This window comes from Coffea arabica, chromosome 8e (genome assembly GCF_036785885.1).
Source record: "Coffea arabica cultivar ET-39 chromosome 8e, Coffea Arabica ET-39 HiFi, whole genome shotgun sequence".
NCBI lineage: Eukaryota > Viridiplantae > Streptophyta > Magnoliopsida > Gentianales > Rubiaceae > Coffea > Coffea arabica.
This window is the reverse complement of record NC_092324.1, coordinates 12,275,615-12,285,039: the sequence shown is the minus strand read 5'-3', so window position 1 is coordinate 12,285,039 and position 9,425 is coordinate 12,275,615. Positions and strand designations below refer to the sequence as shown.

The 9,425-nt window shown below is 34.0% G+C and overlaps 1 long non-coding RNA gene across 1 annotated transcript; it reads right to left on the bottom strand.

The window, feature by feature from the left end:
* Positions 1–3,530: 3,530 nt before the first annotated feature.
* On the bottom strand, positions 3,531–8,229 carry LOC113702880 (uncharacterized). The gene is made up of 3 exons (XR_003451290.2): positions 7,746–8,229; positions 5,194–5,249; positions 3,531–3,754 (listed from the first exon to the last, which is right to left on the bottom strand). It is a non-coding gene; the product is annotated as an uncharacterized lncRNA (long non-coding RNA).
* Between the last annotated feature and the right edge of the window lie 1,196 nt (positions 8,230–9,425).

Below are 9,425 nucleotides of genomic sequence, written 5' to 3'. Positions count from 1 at the left end.
TGCGTCCATACTCACTAGTGTAGGATTTTCTAATGAGATGCTTCTTTATAAATTTTTTCTGAGATGCTTTGTTTTAAGTTTTGATTTGTTGTTGTTCGTCTGTGTGCGAGTCTGTAACTTTTCCAGTTGTTTTAGTTTTTATTTCGGTTATAATATAAATAAGGGGCTGGCACCCCCCTGATCGGGGTTTGGCAAAAAAAAAAAGTTTTGATTTGTTGTTATTTAATAGATTTCTTTTATCGTCTTTTTAAGTTTATAGTGTAATGGATTTGTAAGAGCAGATTGACTACTAAGGATAGATTAGTGCATTAAGGAGCTGCTGCTAAAGGGTCGTGCTCCTTATGTGCTAGTGCAAATGAATAAGTTTAGATTTGTTTTTTTCTTTTGACTATTCTACTTATATTTGGGGAAGAATTCAACAATATTGCTTGTTATATAGGAGAATGTATGGTTGGTCTTAAGAACTTAATTTGTGGATTAAACAAATTAAGCATGATTCGTTCATCAACATGGTCTGTATATCTACTTTTGTGGTGGCTATTTATACACTATGGAGAGAGGAGTAAAAGACTCTTCTGTGGAAAAACTATGGTTGCAGAAGAGTTGACTCGATCTTACGCTTCTGTGGAATATTGATATGGATGGAGGAAAGTACCTAAGACTCATGCAAACCTTCTTTTGTTCAATATTAACATCACTTGACCAACTAAATCAAAAAGTTAATTTAAAGAAATAAATAGATTCAAGTAGCTAATTATAAATTTACCAGTGTCTATGCTGTGTGCGATATGCAGGCAACTCGTGTTAATTTTTTTTTCTTTTTCGTGTGGTGGATTTGGTCTTTTATTTTGCTCCTTTTTTGTTATTTTTTTGTAGTATACAGAATTGAAACTTTGGAAAAATAATAAAATAGATATTAAATGTAAATTAATAGTGTCATCTAGTTCATATAATTACATATCATTCAATATGCAATACAAGTAAACACTAATCCAAAATTGATTATATTATTTTCAATTTCATAATTGACGAGCGGGGTATGCATATAAAATTTAAACTCATTCTACAATTAAGTTATACATTTATAAATTTGTAAATACCCCACACATGATTTTCTGTAAGTATACAGATCGTGATTAAGTATAGGGTATTAAGAGTCAAACTCACAGGAAAGAATGTCAATTACCGATAGTTTTCGAACTCCTTTATTATTTAGACTATCATAAGTGCAAGAAGTTAAATTTACACTACAAACATGAAATAAAAGTAATAAAAATAATAATAGAAATCTCTTAGAGGTATGGAATTCCTCACTACTCTTGCAATTGAAATTACCGACAAATTGAATATTATTATCTTGGTTAGTTATTATGTAATTTCCTCATATATGTGAAACTTACTCTTGTAGCAAATCAACTATACTTATAGTTAATCCATACCTATTCTCGTCGTTATAAAATTAACTACAAACTCATTTCTTCTATGAAATTATATAAAACAAATCACTAAACCCACAAAGGTGCTCCTCTACTCTCGTGAGTGAACTCCCTAGGTTTAGTACTGTTATGAATTAGTGTTAAATTCCAATTCTCATTGTAAACTTAACACCTTAAGATTACCACAATTAATGGCCAGTTAATAATGATTAGAAAAGCAAAAGTGATAAATAACTTGTTCAAAATAATATCATCAAATAACCAAGTAAATATCACAAACAAATTATAGAAAGTTCATCCATAACTCTAGGCATAAACTTTCAGAAATCATGAAAGAAAAGACCATACTTGTATTTTAGCTAAACATAAACTCAAATAGAAAAGAGAAAGTGGTAGAAGAAAAGTCACCCTTATCACATGAGTTCCAAACTCTCCATCTTACTCCTTAATTCTTCATTCAAATCTAACTACAAGTACAAGAAAGATAAACTATACTAACTATGCTATACTAATGAACTAAGAAAAACTAGTGAATACTACATTTTGGTAGTGTTTCTAGCCTTCCAAGGTTATCAAATAAGCTCTCCAAAGGCCCCTATTATAGAGAGTTCAATCTCAAGATAAGCTCTTTCTAGTTGGCAAATTTGCCTCTTGAAATCATCAAAAGTTGCTTCTTGAAATCTCTATGCTTACTTTGCTCATATCCAATCGAAATTCTTATAGACAAATTGGTCAAAAAGTTTGTGTGAATAAATTACAAATTGTAGAACAAGTTGTAGTCACAATTGAAGAAAACATGACATCAGAAAACACGGGCACGATGCCGCGTATTACCCCGTGTTTTCCTCTTTTGCAGGTTTTCTTAATTCTGGTCATTCTTCAATCTTGTGCACCAACTTCCACTGATATATTTTGCAATGATAGAGACTAAACTAGATCTTTTTCAAAACATGAAAGCTATAGCCTTTTGAGTTACCTTTCCAATGTCTCAAGAATCATCTAATTTGGAACTCTGTAGATTGAAAAATGACCATAATACTGGTCAATTCCCTGTTTCAACTTGCGACAACAAAAATGGCCGACGGTATTCTAACATTTTGACTAGGAAAACCCATGAACTAGATTTCGATGTCACTTATAAAATGTAAAGCTATGTGCTAGCTTCAAAATGGCTCAAGAGTCACCTCAATCTGATGCTTGTAGCTCAAGATATAACTGAAATACCAAAAGGTATCAAAACTATTAAACTCTCTTTCTTTTATACTTAATTACATTTCATCTTATGAACATATTAAACTTCGTATTCTCTTTACATCACTTTAATTCATCAACAATCATCCAATTATCTTCTCAAATCACTCCATTGATGATTGAATCATTCAAACTTACAAAACTATGAAGTTTTCACCATTTTAACACATAGAAATGCAATTTTTCAAATTTTGAACCACAAAATGTAAATTTCACTTCATTAATTATAAAAATGGATAAAACACACAAAAACACTCAAAATACATGCTTATCAATAATTTTGATAGAAAATAGGTTACATCACTATCTAGAGAGGCCCATAACATAGTTTGGTTGTCATATTCAAGTACATGAGTTTGACTTTTACGTTATCTTTTAATTGTTTGATGTAGCACAAAATAAGAGATCCAACATTGAGGTATTGAAAATCTGATGTACAACGAGTCATTTAATTAGTAAAGAAGTCGTGCATTGTATGGGCAAATGTTTTGTTCGAAAAATTTTCGTAAATTACTTTCTTTTTAACACAAAATTAGCATAAATATGACTAGTAAAATGCTTATAGAAATTGATGAGCGCAGGATATGCATATAACAATTAAACTCAATTCACAGTCAGATTTTACATTTATAAAATTTAAATACCCCACACGCGATTTTCTACAAGTATACAGGTTGAGATTGAGTATAGGGTATTAAAAGTCGAACCTGTGACGCCCCCACTTCTCCATAAAGCGAACCAAAGGGTATCCGCGGGACGCCTGCCCAACTCTCGCCAGGACTCGGTACAAAACCCGTTCAAACTTAATACGATACTAGTCATTCACGACAAAATAAAGTAAGATAGTGCGGAAAGCTTCAAACTTATCAATATATAACAATTATTACAAGCCTACTAAAGAAAAGTCATTTCCACAGTTGAATATTCAAGTCTTACATCAAAATCCCAAAAGATACATCAATTTTCCAAAATATACAACAGCCAGAAAGTCTAGTCACTTCCATTGGAAACCCTATTACAAAAGTACATCAAAAGGGTTTCCTCCGAGTTTCATTCCCTGTCCATTCCTGTTAAGGAAAACAAATCTACGAGGTGAGCAATAGCTCGTGAGGTCAAGAACACACATGCAAGCACGTTATACACATAACAATCCCAATCAACAGGAAAACGATAATATACGAGTAATAAACAATTCCAGTGAAATGTAAACAGAAACAATTCAAGGAAATGGTAGCTTTCAGGAGCTAATTTTCATTTGCTTTGCCAATCTCATTCGTATATCTTCCCGCGATGACTCTCCGTCAATCGGGTTTGTGGCGACCCCACTTTCCCCCTGAGGCGAACCAAAGGGTTGGCGGGCCGTCTGCCCAGCTCTCGCCAGGACTCATGCAAGCAATCTAACCCAAAACCTTTCGAAGAATAAACTAATCTATTACAAAACAATTTTTTTTCCTTATAGAATCATACCTAAAGCCACATTAACTTCAGAGATGGCCATGATAAAAATTACCAGTCGAGGCCCTTAACGACCTACGCTACGTACTAAAGTACAAAGTCATAACAAACCGGATAGATAAAATGCATAAATCCACAATACAAACTTACAAGCCAAGAAATCAAATTAGGGTCTACACATTTTCCAGCTTCAAGTGGCAATCCAAAAAGGAAAATACATTATTCCAATAACACGTTACAGCCCATAGAATAAGTTATAATATTCAAATACGGCTCTAAAGAAAAACATAACTAAGCATCCAGCTTTCAGTTCCCAGAACCTGTTAAGGAAAACAATAAATGTGGGGTGAGCTAAAGCTCAGTGGTGCCCCAAAACATGCAATCACATAATTTCAAACAGCGATTAATAACTGCATAAATTTAAACAGTTAGGAAAGCGTATAACAGCACAAGGTAGGATACGTGGGCTCTCAGGAGCCATTTTCCACGCTTGATCAGATACCATCGTAGTTGACCCTCCGTCAACTTTCACTACTTATAGTCCATGTAGATCCACTTACTTTAATCCTAACCCGTCACCATCCATACCTCTGCTTCGGGCCCGAACTTCGTCTACCGACGCAGTATACTCGAGATATACCCGTATAAAATTAGTCGAGGGATTCATCCAATGACGTGATTGCAATCAGATACATGCGTCGAGGAATTCACCAAACAACGTGATTGCAATCAGATACATGCGTCGAGGGATTCACCCAATGACTTATTGTAGTTAGATACATGCGTCGAGGAATTCACCCACCGACGTAACTACATATTGATTTATGGTAGTTAGATTCATGCGTCGAGGGATTCACCCAACGACGTAACTACATTTAGATTCAAGGATTTAGGAGAAAATATTTTGCACAAGTCACCACTCGAACGGCTAGTGTGATAAAGTACACACAGCTCACTTCGATGGGACAGAAACCATTTTTTTTAACCTATCACATAACAAGTCAAGAAAGCACTTTAAACGGATAGGCATAGAACAGGCAGGGACACTCACCAAGAGTGGAGTTCAGATATCAAATTGGGGATCGAATTCCGCTTCCTCGGAAAACCCTAAAACCAAAAATTTGAAACTATAAGTTTCTACTCAGTTTTTAAGCTTATAGCCATTGAGGTATATTTAATATACTACTGGTTCACTTTCCCTTTGAAAGATCAAGGGTTCCTTAGATTAAAACTTGACAACAGTAGAAAAGATATTTCTTATGGTTTTCCTTGAGGTACTTTTCTAAAATAAAGTAACTAGTATTATTTTATTGAAATAAGTCGATAAACCTCCGAATATCAAAGCTAGAAGGTTACTTTGAACATTTCTCTAAAGATACGGCTTTTTGCAAGATTTATTCCCAAAAACTATTTTTCCTAAAAATAGAGTTTTCTTGCCGAGCAAGTCTCCCAGGCTTTTCGCTAAAATTTGTAAAACTCGTATTTTGAAATTTTTCCTAAAGTTAGCTATCCAATTGTAAAGCTGAAGGAAAGAAAAGAAATTGAAATAAGACCTAGAATTTTCAAAAGCTATAGCATTAAAATACTACAGCTATCAAGACTAGTTTGAGCTAAAGGAAATTATCGGGTTGAAAGTTTTAGGCAAAACACTAGATATTGAGTTTTTATATTATACTACTAGCTGGAAAATATTTTTGATTACTTTGACCACAGACACTCGAGTTCGCAAGATCGATACAACTTCCACAGCTCTGATTCCGTTTTGAAATCATAATATGGATCAAAATATGGCAAAAATCATATAACAAATTACTAGGGCTTCGTCAATCATTAGCCCTAGATTTCAACAAGTGCATTTCTGAATAAAATAAAATGATCAACCAAGGCTTCATCAATCATTAGCACTTGGTTTCAGCAAGCCCATCATAAGCAAATAAAATAAAAGTAAAGCCTCCAAGACATTCCAACAATTTACTTTCGTCACCCTGTAATACTTGTAAAATCATTCAAATGGCCAAGGGCTTCATCAATCATTAGCCCTTGACAATATCAACCACTTCCAACCACAATTTAATCATGAATTTAAACTACAGGTAAGCTAAAATCTCAACCCAAAACCCAATTTCTGTTTCACAAAGAAACAGGACATTCATGCAAAACAGTCCACTTTAAAAATTCACAGACAGTAGTACACATGGAGGAAAAATACGAAATTTCTACAGGACAAAGGCCTATGATTCTAGTTTCAAACGCCACTGACTGCGCCTTAAACGGATTTTCCTACACCAAGATATCAACATTTTATTGAGACTGGTCATGGAATATCCTAAAATCTGGAATTTCATTGGTCCACTTATGAAAAACCCCTTTTTCTTTTTCTTTTCACACCAACAGTTTTTATTCAAACCATCATATATTTCTTATAGACTCCAAGACAACATATTCCAGACATTTCAATCCATCATGTAATCAAGGAAAAATTTCCAAAATCCAAGTTGATATCTCAGCTCAACATTCGGCTGTCTCAACAAAATTCCAGCATTCATGTACTAACCTTTTTGGTTCCATCATTCAATGTCCCAAATATTTCATTGCTAAACAACTTATATAATTTAAACTTACCACTCTTTTGTATTTCTAAGTCATTATTTTCCAAAGGAAAAATTAAAATAAGTTTCCACTTCAAAACCAGGTTCATATAACAACTCAAATCATCTAGGAGATCAGAAATTTTATCCAATCAGTCACGGTTGAACATGCATGGAGAGCTCTCTGTTTTTATTTTATTTTCTGGTTAAAACATGCTTTTAAACTCTCATTTTCCTTATACACTTATCTAGTCAGACAATAAACGTTTCCAGTTCAGAAATCAAGTTCAAGCAGCGACCATTAACCTCAAAAATTTCAACCAATCTTCCAGCTTGGCTCGGATAATCTTGCATTGAGACAGATTGCACTCTTAATTTTATTTCTCTGTTTTAAAACTTACTAGTCAACTACATGCACGCCTAATTAACTTGTCATTACTAGTTAATCAAGATTAAGGCTCCAAAACAGAAAAACTAAACCGAATGAGGCTACATTAGCAAGATAACCTCTCGGCAGTCACTTTCCATCAAAACAAAATTTCCTTAGCTTTTTATTTCTTCATCCGGCTTCATGAAATGATCATGCAAGGCCTTAATCCTAATAATCATCCAAAATCCAGTTAGTTCAGCTCCATTTCATGCTCAGATTATCACAGGGAATCAGAAATAAAATTGCATTTTCATCTCAGCTCTCGGCTGGAACATCAACATCCAAAACAGAAATTTCTAATGGCTTAATATCATCATCCGACTGCCTAACCTCACATGCATATTACTAGATGACTTAAACTTCTTGTTTTTGATTAGTTAGACACTTAATCCAACTCAGATTGTCGCATAAAGTCAGAAATAAAAACTACAATTCCAAGCAAGCTCCTCGGCAGAAATGTTTTTAACCAAAACAGATATTTTCCACAGCTTTGGTTTCATCATCTAATTACCCAAATTAACACATGCAAGGTCACGGCTGGCTTAAACTACCTCTGATTATCCATTTTTAGTCCAGAAAATTTACCTCAAAGCAAGCTAAGACCACACACGAAAATCTGAAAAATTTCTGCTCCCTCTCGGCTCTCACGCACGCGACAGGTTTGCTGGTTCTGGTTTGGTGTAGCGGCTTCAACTGGTGGAGGTGGAGGCTGGTGGTGTTGCAGCCGTGAAGTTGGTTGCAGAATGGTTGAAGTTTTGCTCACGGTTTCTCTCTGCCTTTCTTCCAGCTCACGGTCAGAACAAAACGGACAGAAGATTTCAACTCGCGTTCCCTCCCTTGCTCTCGGATGCCTCACGATGAAAATGAAGTGCAGTGGTTTGCGGTGTAGGAATGAAAAGGAAGAGGGATGGTTCCGTGGTTTTGAGTGTAGAAGTGGTTGAGTGTTGTGTTGGTAGTGCATTTTGATTGGTTGAATGGTGCGGTGCTGAAGCTTCTGTCCGAGGAGCTGTTTCTGCAGAGAAGGAATTAACATTTGTGGTTTGTGTCAGTGAAAATGAAGGAATGGTATTGTGTCTTGTGGTTGTGGAATGAAACGTGAAGTAGAGTGATTGATAGGTAGTTTTAGCCGTGAGATAGAAAGAATAATTTGGTGGTGCCGTAGTTTGTGAGAGTGGTTTACGTGTAAGAATCGATTTCGTATAACAATTGGTTTGCGTATCGAATTGGTAATAACAAATACGATTTGATTTGCGGTCAGACGTCTTGTTTGGTTTGCATGGAAGGTAAGGTAAGGTTATTTTAGTCTTTTCACTTCGCTCCTTAATCTCAACTTAATTCCTCAATTCCGACTTAATTCTAAAAATTATCCCCAAGTTCGATTTGAACGCCTAATTATACCCTACTATACCTAACCCATTTTTATCGAATAATTATCGATTAAACTTGAATATTAAGGTTCCTAGTAATTCTTATATTATTTAGCGATTAAATTAATTATTAGAATTTCCAATTATTATATCTCAAGAAATAGGGTTAGTCTAACTCGAAATTTATTGATTTAGTAATATAAAGTCAAGTGAAATATTAATTAAATCCAAGGTGTCAATTTGCACATAAAAGTATTTTTACGCACTTATTGCGAAAACAACGAAAGATAAGGATATATTTATCAAATTTTCACGCATTAAGTATGTTTAGTATATTAGAATCATATTTATCTAAAATTCATTGGTTTTCATCTTAACGCGGAAATTCCTATTAACATTTAACATTATTAACGATTAAAACTAGTTATCGGAAATCAAAGAATTTATTTTAAAGTAATAGAATTAATCTAACTCAAGAAATATTAATTTAGTATAGCAAAACCGAATAATTTAATATTGGCACAATTATATTATTTATTACATAGAAATTATCTTTACACTTTTATTTCAAAACAATTAGTTACAATACTAGAATTCAAAGTAATTAATGATTAGATCAATGAAATAGTTTACCATCGAAATATGAAGTTAATGTAACAAAACTAAGAAGTTTAGTAGTTTAGCACAATTCTTTTATTTTGCACATAACGTTTAATTCTACATACTTATTTAAAAACAATTGGACTTCGTGCTAAAATTTATTAAAGAATTAAAATGCAAATAAAATATGCACTGATATTTATATGTCTATTTTCAGGGTTCTCACAGGGTTGATGTTTCCAATCCGTAGATGTCCACTTACTTCTCATGTTCGTCCTCCGTACGCCGCACCAGGCCC